The 21,687-nt window shown below is 37.3% G+C and overlaps 3 non-coding genes across 3 annotated transcripts; all 3 read right to left on the reverse strand.

Moving 5' to 3' along the window:
• Positions 1-1,405: 1,405 nt before the first annotated feature.
• LOC132038727 (U6 spliceosomal RNA) lies at positions 1,406-1,509 on the reverse strand. The gene has a single exon (XR_009410210.1). It is a non-coding gene; the product is annotated as a U6 spliceosomal RNA (small nuclear RNA).
• Positions 1,510-2,342: 833 nt separating this feature from the next.
• On the reverse strand, positions 2,343-2,448 carry LOC132038728 (U6 spliceosomal RNA). Its single transcript, XR_009410211.1, has one exon. It is a non-coding gene; the product is annotated as a U6 spliceosomal RNA (small nuclear RNA).
• Positions 2,449-5,268: 2,820 nt separating this feature from the next.
• LOC132038722 (U6 spliceosomal RNA) lies at positions 5,269-5,371 on the reverse strand. Its single transcript, XR_009410207.1, has one exon. It is a non-coding gene; the product is annotated as a U6 spliceosomal RNA (small nuclear RNA).
• Positions 5,372-21,687: the final 16,316 nt, after the last annotated feature.

Consider the following 21,687-nt stretch of genomic DNA (forward strand, 5'->3'; position numbering starts at 1 on the left):
CACCACTTATTTTAAAATAAAATAAAAATGTAAAAACACCATTGTTTGTGAAACGGTGGGAGTCTATTCTTTTTTTTCCTTGTAATTTTGGTATTTGAACAAGTTTGTGCATTTTTAGACTTATCTATCCGTATTTCTTGCCTTTAATTGTTTTTTAGTTTTTCACCCGGTGTTTGGTACCTATATTGGAGCCCGATTAAATATGAATGTCGTACTGCTTCCAACAAATTTTTTTCCATTCAACCTCTGATTAAGGGGGAGGGATCCCAACCATCCCACTGCAACCCATATGGTGCCTTTAATTGTTACAAGTATTACTCTATTAGACAAAGTTTAAATAAATCAAAAGAAAAATATATATAATCTTTTATTTTTGATAAATTTGAAATTTCAATATTTTCTACAGAGATAAATTTAGAATTTAAATTTTGTGAATGTAAATTCAAAATCTTATCATAATTTATCTGATTTACTACCGTCAAAATTTATTCTTATACTAGTTTGATATACATAATATAAACAAAAAACTATCAGATTCGAACAAACGCATAGCAAATGCATTTTTTTTCATGACCTTTTTTACTTCTTTAGAATTATCAGACCAAACTCTTTTAGAATTCACCAAGTATACTAGTAGCTCTTAATTTGTATCTTTTCTTATGGCCATGAGCTTAATTAGAAATGGATGGTAAAAGTCAACTATTCATCAATATTTAATTAAGAGTAAAGCAAATGGCATGCCCAGTGGGTCCTGCATTTATTTTAGTCATATGATGATACTACTCCTAAAGTGAGAAGTGATACGAATTAGCTTAGTTTGGCTTGACATTTAAAGAACTGGTAGCTTGGTTGGTAAAAGTAGAAACATTTTCCGTTCGTCCAAATAGTCATTGAATAGTCACTTACATGTGTTAATTAACTGCGGGTATCACTTGTTATGTTTCTTATTATAAGTTTCTTATTACGCATATCAAATTAAAGTTTGTAAAAGATCAAATTAAATTTGATACAATTATCGTGCGCTAACTAATAACTAAACACTACTTATGTAGTATGTTATTCTTCTATTTTATTCATCTTTCTCTTTTGATCTATTTCGAAAAAATTCACACATATTTATATTTGGAAACTCATTAAGTTTAACTTTTTCTCATTTAAAATGTTCTTATAGTCATTAAAGTTATCATGATATATTTAAGACGATAAGTTCTAATGGTATTTTGGCATGTGTCAAAAGTCATTCTTTTTTTCTTAAGTTTTGTCTTCGGTTAGACATCGTCATATCAAGTACTCTGTTTTTGAGTCCATTAAAAAGAGGATACATTTTTTTATTTGAAAATAATTTAAGCTTAAACTTCTCTTTTATCTTTAGTGTCACGTTATTTAGAGCACATATATCTTATCACATATTTTGCACCGTTTCTCGATTTTTGTGTTTCATCCTTAAGCAAGGATCACATTAATTTTCTCTATGTCGTTCCAAATATGTCGGATGTCTCCAAAGGAATTCATCACATGTTTGAATTACAACTTTCAAATTTTTTTTTTTTTTTTTTAAATTTAACGTCATATTATTTGTGATCACGGATATCTAATCACGTGTTTTGAACTTCTTCTCAATTAGTCATCTGTGTCAACTTTAAGCAAAAACCATGTTAATCTTTTCTATACCGTTTCGATTTTATCCAATATTTCCTTGAATAAACTCATCACATGTTTTAATTTCAACTTTCAAAACTCTTTCATTTTTAAAGAACTAGTTCCTTGGCACCGGTGTTGCACGTGTATTCTGAATCATGTAATATGTTTTTTTTTTGTAAAATAATATTAATATTATTAAAGTAGAATTTTGAGTAAGATTTATAAATAAAGGACAACATACAATTTTTGTGAATGATCAATATGGATTGTCGTATAATGACTTGGTTTTCAAGGTCAAAATGATTGGTATATCGTCTAAATCTACGAAGATGAACAATCAAAAAGTAATTAGACATATGTGAAACTTTAATAATTATTTTAACTTATATATGAAGTACACATATGTAATGAAGTGTAACTCATCTAATACTTCCTTACAGGTGATATTCCTGATGTATATCCTTTCATTCATTTCGGTTGTTTTGTCCGAACAAGACTCTTGTTGTTAAGATTGATATCCCTCTTAAACGTGTAACATAGCTGGTCATGTGAGAAAATATGTGTCGTCAACAAACTTCAAATTGTTTTTCTCGTCTTCTACTTTTGGTTTCAGTTTTGATATTTATCATTATACAAATGCCCCCCACCAAAAGAGATACCATATTTAATGTCACATTATATATGATCACGGACATCTCAGCACGTGTTTTGAACTGATTCTCGACTTGTGTGTGCCATCTTTAAGCAAGAACTATGTTAATCTTTTCTATTTCGTTCCAATTTTATCCAATGTTTCCTTGAATGAACTCATCACATGTTTTAATTTCAACTTTCAAAATTCTTTCATTTTTATTTAAAGAACTAGTTCCACAGCACGTGTGTTGCTCGTGTTTTCGAATCATGTAATATGTTTTTTTTTTTGTAAAATAATATTAATATTATTAAAGTAGAATTTTGAGTAAGATTTATAAATAAAGGATAACGTACAATTTTTGTGAATGATCCATATGGATAGCTGTATAATGAGTTATGTGTCATGGTCAAAATGATTAGATATCATCTAAATCTATGAAGATGAGCAATCAAAAAGTAATTAGACACATGTGAAACTTTTATATTAATTTTAACTTTATATATAAAGTACACATATGTAATAAAATGTACCTCATCTAATACTTCCTTACAGATGTTATTCCTGATGTATATCCTTTTATTCATTTCGTTTGTTTTGTCCTAACAAGACTCTTGTTGTCAACTTTGATATCCCTCTTCAACGTGTAACATAGTTGGTCATGGGAGAAAATATATGTCGTCAACAAACTTCAAATTGACTGTCTCCCTGTCACGACCCAATCGGAGGGCCATGACGGGCACCCGGAAACCCACTGGGCATCTCTCATCGTATATTCACATTCACATCAAGGTGAGCCAAATGACCTATTAACAATTCTATGCCTCAATAATGCCAATTTCAATGGCTAAAACCCCTTTATATCAATGTCGACAACTATGCCCATATACATATACACAAGCCGATGAGGCTAACAAAATAATATACCAAAACATGAGCCGATAAGGCAAAGGACATCTACTATACATGACTGTCTACGAGCCTCTAAGAAGAGTGTGAAACATCATCATAAGGACGGGACAGGGCCCTGCCATGCCCATATATACACAAAATAATAGTACCCACAGCTGCAACTCCGGATCAAATGGAGCTCCTCTAAGCAATCTCTGGATAAGCAGCCTAAGGATCAAGTCTATCTCCCTGGCCACCTGCGGGCATGACGCAGTGTCCACAAACAAAAGGACGTCAGTACGAATAATGTACTGAGTATGTAAGTCATAATCAATAGCATAATAGAAGCATGAAAAGTAACATAAGATGGAAGAGTCATGGGATGATAGAACCATTTATACCTCTAGCGATGTTCATCATATTTACTTACCCTTTTTTTTCTTCTAATGAGAGCCTTCCATTACATACACTTACATATATAGTAGTACTATACCCTTCATAGAAAGATTATATCCATATCATACTAAGAGTCATGACTCAAGTTAGTTTACTACTAAAAAATATCATGAAATCTACATTTAGGTCTCATCTTCTACTTTCTCCTTTCACCCAAGTTATTCAACAGCCAGGCATTCTTAGTAACATGGAATAAGCATGAAAACTAACCTTTTATCTCAAAGGAATGAGCTTTGGAGCAAGTTATCAACTTGTATGAAAATCCTAGCTTCAATACCCAAGCAATTCTTCAAGTCTACTAACCCTAGCAAGTCTTCCAACACATGGATATCTTGATTCTTGCCTCTTGATCTTTGATTTCTCTTGGATTTGTGTTGATATGGTGTGAGGAATATTCTAGAGCTCTCAAGAATTGTGGAGAATATGGGAAATGAAAAATAGAACTTGGGTCATCTATTTATAACAAAAAAATAAAGTTGCCCGACGAGATTATACGGATACTTATACGGTCCGTATAACTTTATACGGTCCGTATAATCCCAGAAGGGATTGGCCTTCTCTGGAAGGGTTATATGGACTATTATACGGACTATATAAAGTTATACGGACTGTATAAGTGGTCGTATAACCCACTATTTTTTCGAACTTCCTCTCATTGATTCGTTTGACTTCCATCCTCGTGGAACCTTCTTGGCACTTATATAACACTTCATTAACCATACAATAGGCCCTATAGCACCCCTCAAGATATTACTAAATAAATATTTGCTCAATCATAGCGAGGCCTTCCCAAACATGACTTACATTTCACTTCCTTCAACGAACTTAATCTCCCATATTCATATGACTTCAAAATCTTATGGTATGCACTTTAAGTTATCTAATACTTTTCTTAATCGTGTAAGAATTTCTTATTCACCTTAAGTTCGCATTAGTCTACTTACAAGGCAACAATCCGAGATTTCCGAGATGTAACACTCCCCTTCTGCTTTTGATTTCAATTTTTGCTATTTATCATCATACAAAGGCCCTCCACCAAGAGAAACACCATTTGCTCTATTACTTCTTATACGACCACAAGGCAATTCACTTTAACACTCCTGGTAACTCAGATAGCATGAAATTGTTCTTCCACCCAAGCACTTGAAAATGCAAGAGCTGAATGACCTACTGATTTTTGTATTCTCTTCATCCGATCCTACAGGCAAAGCAACATTGGATTGAACCCCACAAACTTCTTCCACTTGTGATTGGGCGTTCTTCTCTTCACAGACTCTGACGAGGGACGGAATTCTCAAGAATGAAATCGGGTGAAAATCCCCACTATTGCCATCCTTCTCGTTGGGTTTGTAGGACATACATGCATCATATTCTGCTTGGTTTTGCAGTCACTTCATTAAACATGGTTCACCTTTAGCGAGAATAACGATGAAATGGAAAAGAACCATCATAGAATAGATGGTGAAACACTCTCCTAATAAATTACTAATACAAATTAATAGCTGACGTAAAAAAAATAGAACCTAAATCATCATTTCCAGAAAAGACAAAAACCTTTAAATATCAATTAGGCAGTGCAAATGCAAACACACACTAAAACTTCACTTTTATCTTAATGTCACATTATTTATAACCACAAATATTCATCGCATGTTTTGCTCCGTTTCTCGATTTCTGTCCGTCATCCTTAAGCAAGGATCACACTAATCTTCTCTATGTCGTTCCAAATTTCTTGGATATCTCCCAAGAAACTCATCACATGTTTTAATTACAACTTTCAAATTTCTCTTTTTTATTTAATGTCGCATTATATATGATACAGATATATCATCACGTGTTTTGAACTACTTCTCGATTTATGTGTCATCATTAGGCAAGAACCACATTAATCTTTTCTATACCGTTCTAATTTTATCCAATGTTTCCTCGAATTAAGTCATCACATGTTTGAATTTAAACTTTCATATATTTTTTTTTAAAAAGAACTAGTTTTGCCGCATGTGCGTTGCACGTATATTACAAGTCGTGTAATATGTATTTTATAAAATTTTGATTAAAATTTTTAAATCAAGGATAAAGCACAATTTTTGTGAATTATCAATATGGATGGTCGTATAATGACTTATTTGTCGAGGTCAAAAAGATTGGATATTGTCTAAACCTACAAAGATGAACAATCAAAAAGTAATTAGACACATGTGAACTTTTTTATTTATTTTAAATTTATATATGAAGTACAAATATGTAATGAAGCGTACCTCACCTAATACATCCTTACAGCTAATATTCATGTTGTATATTCCTTACATTCATTTTGGTTTTTTTTTTTTTTGGTTTCCCATCCGGTGTCCGGTACCCGCATTGGGCCCGACTAATCCGGATTCATGTCGGGTAGTCCCACATTGGGGGGAAAAGCACTCCCTAACAAGGGTGATTCCGTACCCAAGAGGGCTCGAACTCGAGACCTCTTGGTTAAGGATGGAGTAGTACCAGCCACTACACCACAACCCTTGTTGGTACATTCATTTTGGTTGTTTTGTCCTAACCAAGACTTTTCTTGTCAACATTGATATCTCTCTTAAAAGTGTAACATAGTTGGTCATGTGAGAAAATGTCATGACCCAAATCACGGGCCATGCGGGTACCTACACAACCCCACCTAGTAGGCGAACCCCTTCCCAACTGAACCCTCCAAATTCACACTCCTAAAGAAATAATAAGTTTCAAACACTTATATTAAAAGAACATAAAATAACAAGAAAATACTTTTATAGATACACCAATCCCAAAACAGGGTCTAGACTCGTACAAGAGCATTCTAAAATTACAACTTGAGATGAAATACAACCTCAAACTAAGTTCAACTTCTATTGGAATGAGAAATCATAGAAATCTTGTAATGAACTCGATGAGATCCCCGGAGCTAATGGAATCTCGGATATCAACCTGTTGCTGATACCTAATTTTTGATCTCCAATAATTTATTCTAATTACCCAGGGTTCTTGAATCTCAAACGGAATGAAATATGTATTTTTATAAATCCAGTTGATTTTGCAAAAAAAAAAAAAAATTCGATAATATTTTGGCATTTTCATTTGAAAAATAATTTCAAATATATGACATAAATCATTTGATAATAATTTACATATTTTTTTATTATTTATATAAAGCATTTACCAAGGTTAAATTAGGAAATAATTTAAAATAATTATTCAATCAATTGTGGAAAATTGTTGAAGATTTAATTAGCAAGTATTTTACTCCGTTTAATTCAAGAAATTTAATTAAATAAATAATCATCATCTCTCAAAATTTTAATCAATATGAATTTTATTACAATTTTTAGATTAATCATAATTAATTAAATGTTTAATTGTGGTTATATTTATAAATTGTTTATTATGCAATGAATTGCCGCTACAATTGAAATAATCAATTTTTAGTCAAATATGGCTGTAATTGAAATAACCAATTTCATGGTTTAAAGTCAATTGAGGTCATAATCACAAATTTAAGTCATTTACATAATTAGCCGTGCCTATTAGTTTGATTAATTGGTTAATTAATTGTGTTTGGCTATAATTGAGGGGTTTAAATTAATTGACTTTCTTATTGGTGTCCATTTATTTAAACAGTGTTAAGGCCTTTCTCTATATATACGCATGTATACATAGATATACACGTATATACACGTGTATAATGTATATGTCTGTATGTGTGTAACGACCCGTTCGGTCGTTATTGTTATATCCCGTATTTTGTACATTGGGACAATCCGAGTTAACCATGATAAGTTAGGGACAAGACTATTCCGGGATACGAAGTAGAGACTTTTAACCACGATTTTGTTTCAAGACATAAATTGCTTATGATTTTGTTGGCATGAAATATTAAGGAAAATTTGGGGTTAAAAATGAATTAAAGAAAGTTGACAATTCATGAATTAAAAGGGCCAAGTGGCCGGCCAAAGGGGTGTGGGCCAAGGTCCACATGGAAGCTTAATATATGAGATTAAAGATGACCAAGTCAATTATATTCATCATCTTCACCAACCTTAGAAGCTTGGAGAACTTTGGAGAAAAGAAGAAGGAGCATTCGGCCATAGCTTGTAAATTTGAGGTCCAAAAATCTTGAACAAAAAAATATTTTCTTCTAGCAATTCAACCAATTGGAAGGTCCTCTTTAACGTGAGATAGTTGTTGGAGCAAGCAAACCTTTATTCTTGCAAGTTACAAACCCTAGCTAAGTTGTGAAGTTGAGTGGAAAAGTAAGGTTTAATCTTCTTTTTCATATGTTATGAATGATTTGTACATGTTGTAGTGTGAAAATGGATGAAAATCATGAACTTGGTGTGTTAGGGTGGTGGCCGAATATGGCCTCCCTTGTATGGCAAGGAATGAACTAATTCTATTTAGTATTTTGGTTGTTGTTGTTATGAATTCCATGATGAAAATGAGAGTTTAATGATTCAAGTTGATATTGTAAGTGTCGTGGGCTGATTTGGAAGTTGACGTGATTGTAATGTAGATTTTATATTTATGAGAATGACATTGTTAGAGTGTAGATTGTTGGTGTAATTCATGAATTTGGGAGAGGAATGTGTTGTTGTTGTTGTTCTCAGGTTTGGGGTGGTTTCGGGTGAAATGGAGTGTTGGTTGGGTTATTTTAAATATTGTGCGGATTGTTTGAAATGTTCTTGAATATTGTTTGGATGGTTTCAGATTAGTAATTGAACGTGTGAGCATTGGTGTTAGTTTGATTATATGTGGTTGAATTGAATATAATGGAATGTTGTTGAATTGTGTAGAAAAGAGTTACTAGCGTTAGAATGCGTTTTGAATTGAGTGTTGATGTTGTTAGAATGATTGTTGGTATTGTTGTTGATGATTTGGCCGAGTTAAATTCTCGGGGTTGTTGAATTTATAGGGGAAATGCTGCCCAAATTTTTGTAGAATTAAGTGCCTATAACTAATGTTAGTATGTAATGACGTTATTGTAGATCTTGGGGGAGTCCGAGACTTGAGTTTGGATTAGCTTAGGAAGCGGACGAGGTATGTAAAGCCTAACCTTTCTTTCTTTTGGCATGTCTTAGTGGTAAGTAGGCTATGATACGAGCCTCGGGTTAATTCCATTCTTAAGATCCGAGCTTGTATACTATTCTTATTCGCTTCTTAAAGTTGACTCTCTTAATGTAGTCGAACTAAGGTCCTTATGTTTTTATATGATTGGATTTCAAATGTTACATAAAGAATTTTGTTCTTAAAAGGTTCCGTAACTACGAACGACCGTAACTTTCATAGACGAGCTCGGATCGCTTCGAAACGTTCGTAGGAGATTCCATAATGAATAATATCTCCAACTTTCATAGGCGGGCTCGGATTGGTTTGATACTTGTCCATGGGCCCCCGAGACTTTTCTATGTTGGTTCTAGCGACTTTCTGAAAGAACTTAAGGTGGCTATCGTCTTAACCCTCGAGCGACGATTACTTACTTATCTTTTGAGTCTATAATAATGATTTTTATGCATATGGTTACTCACGACTCTGCTCGTGCATATGGTTACTCACGACTCTGCTCGTGCATATGGTTGTTACATTCTTTCGCCGAGTCCCGGGCCGGTTATGTTATCGTGCGCACTATGCTATATTCCGGAGTATGATGTGTTATGGTTCGCCGAGTCCCTTGCTATAGGGCCGGGTTCCACATATATTCTGGTGTTATGATGTGTTATGGCGTTATGATGTGTTATGTGATATGTCGGGTTTCGGAGATATGAAATCTTCTGGAGTATGATGTGTTATGGCGCCAATGACGGGTGGGCGACCATATTCCCTGAGCCCCATGCATGATTTGTGTTTTAAAAGTAAATATTTTGGTATTCGATATTGTACTTATTTTACGTACTTCTTGTTTTGATTATGATTAATTTCTTCGTATTTCTTGCTTTCCATACTCGGTACATATTCCGTGCCGACCCCCTTTCTTCGAAATTGCGTTTCATGCCCGCAGGTACAGACGTCCATTTTGGTGATCCGCCAGCTTAGGACACCTATTCTGCTATTTGGAGCGCTCCCCTGTTCTGGAGCCCATATTTTGGTACATATTCTTCCGTTGTATATATGCATATGTCTATTCAGGGGTACGGCGGGGCCCTGTCCCGTCATATGATTCTGTCGTTACTCTTAGAGGTCTGTAGACATATATGTGGGTTGTGCATATTACTGTTCAGTTGTGTTCGTATGATTTGAGTTTTGGGCAGTCCCATTCGCCGTGGCAGCCTTGTCGGCTTGCGTTTGTATATATTTTGGGACATTATGCTTTATGATAGCCTGCTGGCTTCTGTGATATACAGATTTGCATATGCGACAATCTGAGACTACTTATGATCTTTGTATATGTATAAGTCATTTGTATGCCGATTTTGGTTAACGTGTGTGTACGGGTGCCCAGCTCGGGCACTAGTCACGGCCTACGGGGTTGGGTCGTGACAGTTATTGCGTTTCAAATCCTTTTGATCCCTTTTTGAGCTTTATTAGCTCATATTTGAACCGCGGGAACCGTTGGCATATTTTCCGAAGTCATCAAACTTGATTTGGGTGAGTTTTGGGGGAAATTTGCCTTTTAAGTGAAAACCATTTGACTCATAGTTGACTTTTGGGTAAACGAACCTTTTTCGGGAATCCGTCAATTTCGAGAGGTCCGGAGGGTCTTTTAGAACTTGTGCGTATATTCGATTCGGTTCCCAATGCACTCGGGTGCATTTTGGGACTTGGGTTGGAAAGTTGATTTTGAGGTATCGGGGGTTGACTTGGTCAACGAGACATCCGTTGGGAATTTCGAGGCCACGAGTGCGTTCGTAGCGTGTTTTATGTGTGTCTGCATATGTGGTATGTGAGCAGATGTCCTCGAGTGATAGTCGGGATTTTGAGTTGAGATTATGATTTTTACGAGTTTTCGCACGGTGCCCCTATAAACTAGTACGTGCGACGGCACCGCTATAGCGGTGGATATGCCGCAGAAGCGGCTAGTGCATATAGTAGCTGACCGCCGCAGCAGTCTGAGTAAGTGTCGAAGCGGGACCACCGCAGCGGTCTCGTTGTGGCAGGAGCGGGCATCGGGTAGATACATTCATTAAATGAGTATTAAAAGCCCTAAGTCCCTCATTCTTTATTATTTCGACTTTAGAGTTATTGGGAGCATTTCAGGGTGATTCTTGGGGGAAAATCTTTGTGGCAAGTCCTTCCATCTTCTTTACTATTCCATTTTCCATAATCACCATAGGATTCCATTATCATGCTAGTTCACTAAGAGTTTAAGATTTAAAAGAGGGTTCAATGAGTTATTCTTTCTAGGCTTTGTAATCTTGATTTATTGATTGGGTTAGCTTCATTAAGCATGGAATTGATGACTAGAATTTATTATTGCATGATTTCTTCCTAATTAGTGGCTAAATTATGGAATTGGAAGTTACGGTTTATACCAAAATTTGGGGGTTTTTCCTAGAATCCGAATTTAAGTAATTTGTTGGTTCCTTTAGCTTGTAATTGATGGGAATTGATCACCAAGAGCTTAATTTCATGTTGAGACCTATAGATTCTTAATTTCACCTTTCTAGTTCATAAACCCTATTCCATAGGTTTGGAATTTGAGTCTTAAATAGAAATAGGGTTTGAATGATGTTCTTCTTGATTCTAATTTCATGATTTGGATATGTTTAGACTTTCATTATCTCGAGGCTCAAAGGAAGGGAAAGACTAAGGCTTGATTATTGAAGACGTTGTTGTTCGGCTCTCCAGGTAGGTTATGATTTACCCTATGGTGAGACTTCGATTAGCGAAGCATATATTTAGACGATGTTGTCGGAGAATGCATGTAAAACTTCGGGGATAAAGTTGTGTTGGATATTGCCTTATGTTGGGCCTAGCCACCCCGTTATGTTGTGACTTATCTTCTTCTATTGTTGTCGGCTCATTGTCGCGTAGAGATAGTAGATATTGGTGACTAGATATATCTTGATGGTGATATTGTAGCACCTTACTTGTTGCTGTTTTGAAACAAGGATTGTGATCCTATTGTGGCTTATTGTGTAGCCTTTTTATTGATATTGTTGGTGTGCCCATGTGTGGTACTATTGAGATTGATTTGGTTATTGACATTAAAATCATACATTGCACGCATTCTCATCCTTCATGATATACTGTTGATACATTGATGATACACAAGGAAACACTGTTATGAGCTGGGCTCAGTTGGATGAGAGTGACGTGAGGACCAATGTCCGATGTTTATCCCGAAATCGAGGTATGAGTGTTGGTAGCGATTGCTGAGGTCTTTGCCGGAATCATCAGGAATGGTACATGGACTTCGTGGGTCCCCCATGGGTTGTGCTGCCAAGATGTGATGTTCCATCATCGGACTACATGTGTATCGGTGCATGTGCATTGCATCCATATTTCATACATTATTGCATTACATTGTACCTTTGGCTCCTTGTGATATAGTTGTGATATACGGATCCGGATTGGATGTACTGAAACTAGGCACAGTCGTCTAGATTCTATAACATAGGTGATGACTTGGACTTGGTTACTGGCTCGTGTTAACTTATACCTTGTTGATTTACTTGTTTATCTTACTTCATTGTCTTGGTATATGTTAGCTAATCTTAGTCGGCCTATGATACCTACCAGTACGTGTTGTTTGTACTAACTTGTACTTACTGCATTCTTTTATAAATGTAAAGTATCAAGTAGGGTCGACATCTACCCCTCGTGGCTGAGAGTTCGAGGTTGCTGATTCGAGTATGTTGGGGTAAGCATGTGGACACTTCGCTACCCGAAGTCTCTTCTTCTATTATGTCTTACTTTGTTATTCTGAGACATTGCTGAGACTATTGATGTATTGTTATTACTTTCAGACTTATAGATTTTAGTTAGATGCTCTTGTATGATCAGACCAGATACTGGGGCAGTTTTTGATTTACTTTCGCATTTATTATATATTCATATGTCAGACTTACGTTACTTTATCGTCTTCAGCTAGTTATACTGTGGTTGTGAATGTTGGGTTAAGGGTTCGCCTACCGAGGTGGGATAGGTAGGTGCCCGCGCAACTTTGTGAAATTGGGTCGTGATAAGTTGATATCAGATCCCTAGGTTATCCAGTCTATAATACAAGAGCGTGTCTAGTAGAGTCTCGTGGATCTGTACGATGAGCTCTGTATTTATCTGCGAGAGGCTATAGGACATTTAGGAAACTTTCAATTCTTTCATTCTCTCGTGCGACTTCATTCAAATTGGTATCTAGTCGATTCCAATTGGTATCTAAACTTTCTTATCTCAATCACCCACGGAGGGTGAAAACTCGTCCTCAAATTCTTATGTGAATGGTCGATCTATGACGTGTTGTGGAATGGTATGAGATGTGTTATCCTAATTCGGAAGCGTGATCTAGTTCAGTCTCTAGTTATGACCTGAGGATTCGATTGTGTGGAGTCGCGGTTAGACTCGGTTGTTGTGCGGAGTCGCGATTAGACTCGTTTATTGTGAGAGTTCATGAGCAATGGGAAAGATAGTTCACAGGGTCACATGGTCTCCGCATTTTGACGTCGGGTTATTCGGAAGTGATAAGTGCATTAATGGCTTAACAATAGTAGGTTGCTCGATGATATGATCGGTTTGACTACAGCTTCATCAAGGCTTTATGATGGTGTGCGTGACACTAGTACACCAATGGTGGGTCAATGATTCATCAGCGGTAGAGTATTAGACTTCGCTATGTGAGAACAAGTGTAAGTTCAGTGATGACCATTGAATTTGGGAAAACGTGTTGTGATGGCGTGTAATAAGAAAATAAGTTGACAATAAGGACATGAAGGAAGACTTTTGTGAAAAGCGTGTAGCGAAGTGAGACTTCATAGAACATCTTAGACATGAGTACTTTTCATGAGATTGGAAAGGAAAAAAAAATTAGTATCTGACATGGTTGTCAGGATAAGGTTACAATTGATGGGAGGGCGAAATTCGTGTTTGGTTGTGAAAGGTAAAGGGGGTTCGACATGATAGAACGGTACCGATGGAGGTGGTCGTCTAAGCTATGGTTATTATGGGGTATTGAATCTTGTGAAAATAATTAGGCATGGTTTGGTAACAATCGTACTCACAGGTTCACGTGATATCTCAGGTGTATGGTTCTAAAGGTCATTCTTGATATAAGCTTGTTGATGTTAAAGGACTACTCCGTTATTAAGTGAATACTATGGGCACATCGTTTGATCGGTAAATTTGATCGGGTTGTAGACCTCTGAGGAGCTAGTAATCGACTAATAAAAGTGACTTCAATTATGGGCGAATGCGATGAGTTAATGATCGGGGTAGTTACTGGTTGTTTCACTTAGATTTGAGGAGAAGAATTGATATTATTTGTGGTTTGTTCGGCTTAGAGGGATGATTGGTTTAGAGGAACGAGTGGATTTGAGTGTTTGTTGGTTTGATAGTGATAAAAGTGATTTGAAATGAAATACGGGAACTGAACGATTACAATGAGGCATCTTGCTATCGGGTTCAGAAGGTTAAGGTTCGTAAGACTTGAGGAGAGGTAATATGGGTACTTGAGTTGTGTTTGGATTGCGGGAGCATTATATCATGACGTACGAAAAAAGGGTGACCGATGAGGTTGATAGGTGTTTTTGAGGTTAAGGGCAGAAAGGAAATCGTGGAAACAAGGGTTAGTGATGTGAGAGCTTAGTTGCGATTGTACAGTGTAGAGTGGGCTTGAGAGTTTATGGATGAGTTGGTATGTTCGGTTATGTCATAGACTAATAGTGGTCAGCAGTGGACTGAGGTTGGGAACCTTGTATTCATTGTGTAAAATTGTCTAGATCCCGCTACTAGTGGTATTATTACTTGGCTTGTGATTGAATAAAAAAAAAAAAAAGATTGGCGTGCGAGTGGTTAGAGGTGTTCAGAGTGGATAATTGAGGTAAGAGGTGATTCTTCGAGGACTAGTAACGTTAAGGGTTTGAGTAAGGGATTAGTAAACATGGATACATAAAATGGTAGATCAATGATTGGTTAATTGGGTTAAGTTCGGGATACCCTTTCGGAAACTGATTAAGGCAATTCGGGCAAGGACGCTTCAGTGAGATACATGAAGATATTAGTGAGACTGTTTGTGTGATACGCTGGATTTAAAGAGTTTTCAGTTTAGAGCTGAGTGAGTAAGGAAAAACTATAATGTATAGAGTGGACATTCCGTGAGGTCTTGTGATCAGTGGCTAATGAGAGGTAAATTTCAGGTAACGAACATGTTAAGTTTTATAGGAAGTGGCTTGTGTGGTACACCAGTGTACGGTTTCGCAACACTTTACAGTGGATGAGTTAGCGTGGTTTTAAGAGAAAGGATTTGTGGAAGTTCTTATTATGCGAGGGCCAGCAGTGTATTCTTGTTGCGGGATCGTATTCGTGGTAAGTGTTTTATGTTATGAGTAATATCGACTGGATATTTAGAGGAATACCCTGGGGATATTAAGGACTTGGAAATAGTTGTGCTGAGTTGGCGCAAGAGGTTGCGAGGGCTGATACTTTTGGAAATGTTATTGGTTATCCAGGTATTACAAATGGAAAGTTTGATGGTTAAAGGGTTGTTATATGAGACAGTAGGTTGTTAGCGTCGAAAGGTTCGGATTGTATCAGATGTGCGTATTCGGTAAGGTTGAGAAGCTCGAAATTGCATTCATAAAACTTAGTTCTTCGGTACTCGGTGGACAAATTGGTTATGATTCGACTTTTAGGAGTTGAGAGTGATAGACATGATTTTTTATGCGTGACGAAAGGATTAGAATTAGCTTCCATAGATGTGCGATAAGACTGTGATTGGTTTCAAAAATTTGGAGTCAGTTTGAGTGACTATTAGTGGTATTCAAGGGTGGTACATTCTTTCAGGGTCAAAATTGTTCGAGTTAAGCTTGTTAGGCTATGTCTATCTTCTCAAGAGGATCTTTGGGTTTTCAGTAAAACACCTGTAAGGATTTGATGATTTTTGGTTCAGATGTGATGTATGGAAGGTTTACCGAGCTTTGTTAGGGTTTTCTAGGGGATTTGATGATATTTTCTGAGAACAATTACTTAGATAGAATAATGGTTTACAATGAGCTTAGTGCAGATTTGAGCAGGAACTGTTGTGCGAGAGGTCTTTATAGTGACCAGTTGGGTTCCTACGGACCTTGCTCGGCGAGATATTCAGTGGTATGGTTCCTGTATGGTGATTTGAAGGTTTAAGAAAACTTGGAACTAGCCGTGTTAGCTGTGAGTAAGATCAATTTTGATAGGATTGCGTAGAATTCTCAGATGGAGCCACAGTTAATTTCTGGCAAGGGTAAGTCATGGTTTCTGACTTACAGTGTGTGTTTATGAGTTTCTAAGGAATCGCGGTACGAGTAATGACTTTAGCAGATGTAGGAGAAAGAGTTAGTGGAATCAGAGTATTTTGTCGGTTCAGAATGAACTAGGGTTGTGGCCATGTTTCAAAGGATTATGTGGGTTTGGGAAAGTGTTTGTTAGGCCTATTGATCGCGTTCAGAGTTATGGTTTTATCAAATCAGAGAGTTCAGGCAAGTTTATTCGAGGATCAGTTGCGAAGGAAATTTGAATGCGGAGATAAAAGAGTTGGATCATGAGCTAAGTTTTAGAAGTTGTGACTACGCAGGTTCTTCTAAATATTACACCCATGTAGGGTATCATGTGATTTGGGGAAGAAGGGCAAGTGAGCCCGAGGCGTGTTGGCCTGTTTGAAACTATCAGTTGTATTGATCCTGTGTTTTATAAGTTAGTTTTCACTAGGCCGGTCAGGTGTTCGTCCGATCTTCCTTGTTTCTATGTTGAGGAAGTCGTTCCTATATCATTCGTTGGGATTCAGCTTTGTTCGATCAGAATATTCCCTATAAGGAAAAGTCCAACATGAGTAGCCGATATCCTCAGTTATTTGCCGATTCAGGTACTTACTCGTCCCCTCTTCCTTGTCGCTCAAGGACAAGCAATTATTTAATTAGTGTCTGATATAACAACCCGCTCAGTTGTTATTGCGTTTTCAACCCTTTTGATCCCTTTTCGAGCTTTATTAGCTCATATTTGAACCGTGGGGACGGTTGACATGCTTCCCGAGGTCATCAGACTTGATTTGGGTGAGTTTTGGGGGAAACTTGGCTTTTAAGTGAAAACCATTCGACTCATAGTTGACTTTTAGGTCCGGAGGGTCTTTAAGAACTTGTGCATATATTCGGTTCGTGTACCGACCCGTTTGGTCGTTATTGCATTTCCGACCCATTTGTTCCTTTTTCGAGCTTTATTAACTCATATTTGATCCGCGAGGACCGTTGGCACGCTTACCACGGTCATCGGAGTTGATTTGGGTAAGTTTTGGGGAATTTTGGTTAAAAGCGATAAATAGTTGACTCAAAGTTGACTTTTGGGTAAACAAACCTTTTTTGGGAATCCATCGATTTCGAGAGGTCCGGATGGTCTGTTAGAACTTTGTGCATATTTAGTTCGGTTCCCAATGCATTTGGGTGCATTTTTGGACATGGGTTGAAAATGTAGTTTAGAGGTATTAGGGGTTGACTCAGTCAACGAGACCTCCGATGGGAATTTCGAGGCCACGAGTGCGTTTGTAGCGCATTTTTATGTATAGTTGCATATTTGATTTGTGAGCAGATGGTATCGAGTGTTAGTCGGGTTTTCGGGTGAAGTTCATGAACCTTGGACTGTTTTCTGGTTTACTGGTGTCCGCTTCTGCAACACTAGTACCGTTGAAGTGGCATCGCGGAAGTGATGGACCGATCGCCGAAGCGGTCTAGACCATTTGTAAGGGACCGCCGAAGCGGTATCCTGTGCACCGAAGCGCGACCGCTGAAGCAGTCAAGTAAGTGCCGAAGCGCATATCGGGCAGTAACTGAATTGTTTAAGTGATAAAAACCCTTAAGTCTCTAAACATTTCCCTATTTCGTCTAAAGGCTATTGGAGAGGGTTTGGAGTTCTTGAAGAGGCTAAGCTTTGTGGTGAGTTTCCCTAACCTTATACTTCATTCCTTGATCATTAAATCACTATAGAAATTCATGATTCATGCTAAGTTCATCATTAAGTTGAGTATTAATAGTGGGTTTTAATGGGTTTCTTTCTAAATGATTTCTTGGCTATAATTATGAAATTAGTGGTTGGGTTAGCTTTATTTAGCATGGATTTGATGAATATAAGCTATAGTAACATGTTTACTTCTTGATTAAGGTCTAATTGTTGAATTGGGAGTTAGGGTTTATACCCAGATTTGGGATTTTTGCCTAGAATCTGAATTTGAGTAAATTGTTGGTTCTTGTAGCTTGGTATTAATGGGAATTGATCACCTTGAGCTTTAATTTCATGTTGAGATATTTAGATTTCTAATTTCACTTTTCTAGTTCATAAACCCTATTCCTTAGGTTAGGAATTTGGGTCTTGAATAAAAGTAGGGTTTGAATGATGTTCTTCTTGATTATAATTCCACAATTCAGATGTGTTTAGACTTTCATTATCTCGAGGCTCAAAGGAAAGGGAAGACTAAGGTTTGGTTATTGGAGATTTTGCGGTTCGGCCTTCCAGGTAGGTTATGGTTTACCTTGTGGTGAGACGTCGATTAGTGAAGCGTATGTTTGATGATATTGTCGGAGAATGCATATAAACCTTTGGGTATGAAGTTGGGTTGGATATTGTCTTAGGTTGGGCCTTGTTGTGTGATTTGGGGGCTAGCCACCCCGTTGCGCTATTGACTTATCTTGTTCTATTTACTTATTGGCTCGTTGCCACGTTGAGACATCGAATATTGGTGATTAGAGATATATCGTGGTTATGATACTGCGGTACTTTACTTGATTGATATTAAGATGAGTATAATGATTCCATTGTGGCTTATTGTGTAGCCTTATCATTGATATTACTTGTGTGCCCTTGGAGTCACTGTTGAGAGTTGTGATTCCATTATGGCTTATCGTGTAGCGTTATCATTGATATTACTTGTGTGCCCTGGGAGGTACTGTTGAGCATTGTGATTCCATTGTGGCTTATTGTGTAGCCTTATTGTTGATATTACTTGTGTGCCATGTGTGGTACTGTTGAGATTGATTTGATTATTGACATTGAACTCATACATTGCACGTATTCTCATCCTTCATGATATACTGTGGATACATTGATGATGTACAAGGAAACACTGTTATGAGTTGGGCTCAGTTGCATGAGAGTGACTTGAGGACCGATGTTTATCCCGGAATCGAGGTATGAGTGCTGGTAGCGATTGCCGAGGTATTTGCCGGAATCATGAGGGTATATGGACTTCATGGGTCCCCCATGGGTTGTGCTGCCGAGATGTGATGTTCCATCATTGGAGTACATGTGTATGGTGCATATGCATTGCATTCACACTTCATACATTATTGCATTGCATTGTATCATTTGGCTTCCCGTGATATTCCTGTGATTTGTTGTGATATTATTGTGATGTACTGGTTCGGATTGATTATGCTGAACTTGGCACAGCTGGGCTTAGATGCTATAACATAGGTGATGACTCGTTGTGATACTATTGTGATGTACTGGTTCGGAGTAATTATGCTGAGACTTGGTACTATTGGGTTTAGATGCTATAACATAGGAGATGACTTGTTTTGTGGATATAGATTCGTGTTGACTCGTACTTGTTGGTTTATGTGTTTATCTTGCTTTGTTGTCTTTATATACGTTAGCTAGTCTTTGTCGGCTTATGATACCTACTAGTACTTGTTGTTTGTACTGACCTGCACTTGCTGCATTCTTTTATGAATGCAGAGTACCAGGTGAGATTGACTTCTACTCCTCGTGACTGATATTCGAGGATGGCTGATTCGAGTCCTTCAGGGTGAGCATGAGGACGTTCGCTGCTCGATGACTCTTTCCATCATTATGTCTTTATTTCTATTCTGAGACATGATCTTTGAGACTACTTATGTAGTATTATGATTCAGACTTGTAGTATTTAGTTAGATGCTCTTGTATGACCAGACCAAATACTGGGGAAAATTTCATTTACTTCTGTATTTTCTTATTTGTATTATATTTTTGAGGATTTCGTTATTTTAATTCTTCCACTATTTTCTATTATTTGTGAATGTTGAGTTAAGGGTTCACCTACCGAGGTGAAAAAGGTACGTGGTCGCACGACTTAGTGAAATTGTGTCGTGACAAGGTGGTATCTGAGCCTTAGGTTACCCAATCTATAATATAAGAGCGTGTCTAGTAGAGTCTCGTGGATCGGTACGATGAGCACCGTACCTATCTGCAGAGGCTATAGGACATTTAGGAAATTTCACTTTCTTTCATTCTTTCGTACTACTTTATTTAAAATGGTATCTAGTCGATTCCAATTGGTATCTGGACTTTCTTATTATGATCACCCCCGGAGGGTGGAAACTCGTCCTTAATTCTTATCGAATAGTTGATCTATGACGTGTCATTGTATGGTACGAGATGTGTTATTCTGATTCGGACACGTGATCTAGTTCAGTCTCTAGTTATGGCCTAAGGATTCGATTGTGTGGAGTCGCTATTAGACTCAATTGTTATTTGGAGTCGCGATTAGACTCGTTTATTGCGAAAGTTCATGAGAAATGGGAAAGATAGTTCAGAGGTTTACAGGGTCTCTAAGTTTCAGCGTTGAGTTACTCGGAAGTGAAAAAGTGCCTTGATGGCTTTATAATAGTAGGTTGCTCGATGATATAATCGATTTGGGAAAAACATCAGCTTCGTTAAGGCTTTATGATGGTGTGCGAGACACTAGTTGTCTAATGGCGGGTCGACGATTCAACAACGGTAGAGTGTTAGACGTCGGTATGTGGGGACAAGTGTAAGTTCGGTAATGACCATCGAATTAGGACAAATGTATTGTGATGGCGGGTAATAAAGAAAAGAAGTTGACAATAAGGTCATGAAGGAAGTTTTTGTGGAAAGCGTGTAGCGAAGTAGACTTCTTAGAATATCTTGGATATGGGTACTTTTCGTGATATTGGAAATGGAAAAATTAGTATCTGACACGGTCGTCAGGATAAGGTTGCGACTGGTGGTAAGAGTCATTCTTGTTATGGGATCGTTGGTGTTAAAGGACTACTATGTTATGGGCACATCGATTGATCGGTAAATTTGACTGAGTTGTGTGTTTCTGAGGAGCTAGTAGTCGACCGATAGAAATGACTTCAATTATGGATGTATGCGATGAGTTAATGACTTGGGAAGTTATTGGTTGTTTCACTTCAATTTGAGGAGAAATATTGTTATTATTTGTAGTTTGTTCGGCTCAGAGGGATGATTGGTTTAGAGGATCGAGTGGATTTGAGTGTTTATTGGTTAATAGTGATAAAGTGATTTGAAATGAAGTACGGGAACTGAAGGATTACAATGAGGCATCTTGCTATCGAGTTCAGAGGATTAAGGTTCGTAAGACTTGAGGAGAGGTAAAATGGTTACTTGAGTCGTGGGGACATTATATCATGACGTACAATAAGGGGTGCGACTGATGAGGTTTATTAGTGTCTTCGAGGTTAAGGGAAGAAAGGAAATCGTTGAAGCTAGAGTTAGTGATGTGAGAGCTTAGTTGCTATTGGACAGTGTAGGGTGGGCTTGAGAGTTTGTGGATGAGTTGTATGTTTGGTTACGTGATAGACTAATAGAGGTCAGTGGGGGACTGAGGTTGGGTATCTTGTGTTCAATGTGTAAAATTGACTAGATCTCTCTACTAGTGGTGTTATTTCTCGGCTTAGGTGATTGAATAAAAAGGGATGGTCGTGCGAGTGGTTAGAGGTATTTAGATTCGATAATTGAGGTAAGAGGTGATCCTTGGAGGACTAGTAACGTTAAGGATTTGAGTAGGGGTTTAGTAAACATGGATACTTGAAATAGTAGATCGATGATGGGTTAACTGAGTTAAGTTGGGGATAACATTTCAGGCAACTCGGGCAAGGACGCTTTAGTGAGATACATGAGGATATTAGTAAGACTGTTATGCGATACGT

Source organism: Lycium ferocissimum, chromosome 11 (assembly GCF_029784015.1).
Source record: "Lycium ferocissimum isolate CSIRO_LF1 chromosome 11, AGI_CSIRO_Lferr_CH_V1, whole genome shotgun sequence".
Taxonomy (NCBI): Eukaryota; Viridiplantae; Streptophyta; class Magnoliopsida; order Solanales; family Solanaceae; genus Lycium; species Lycium ferocissimum.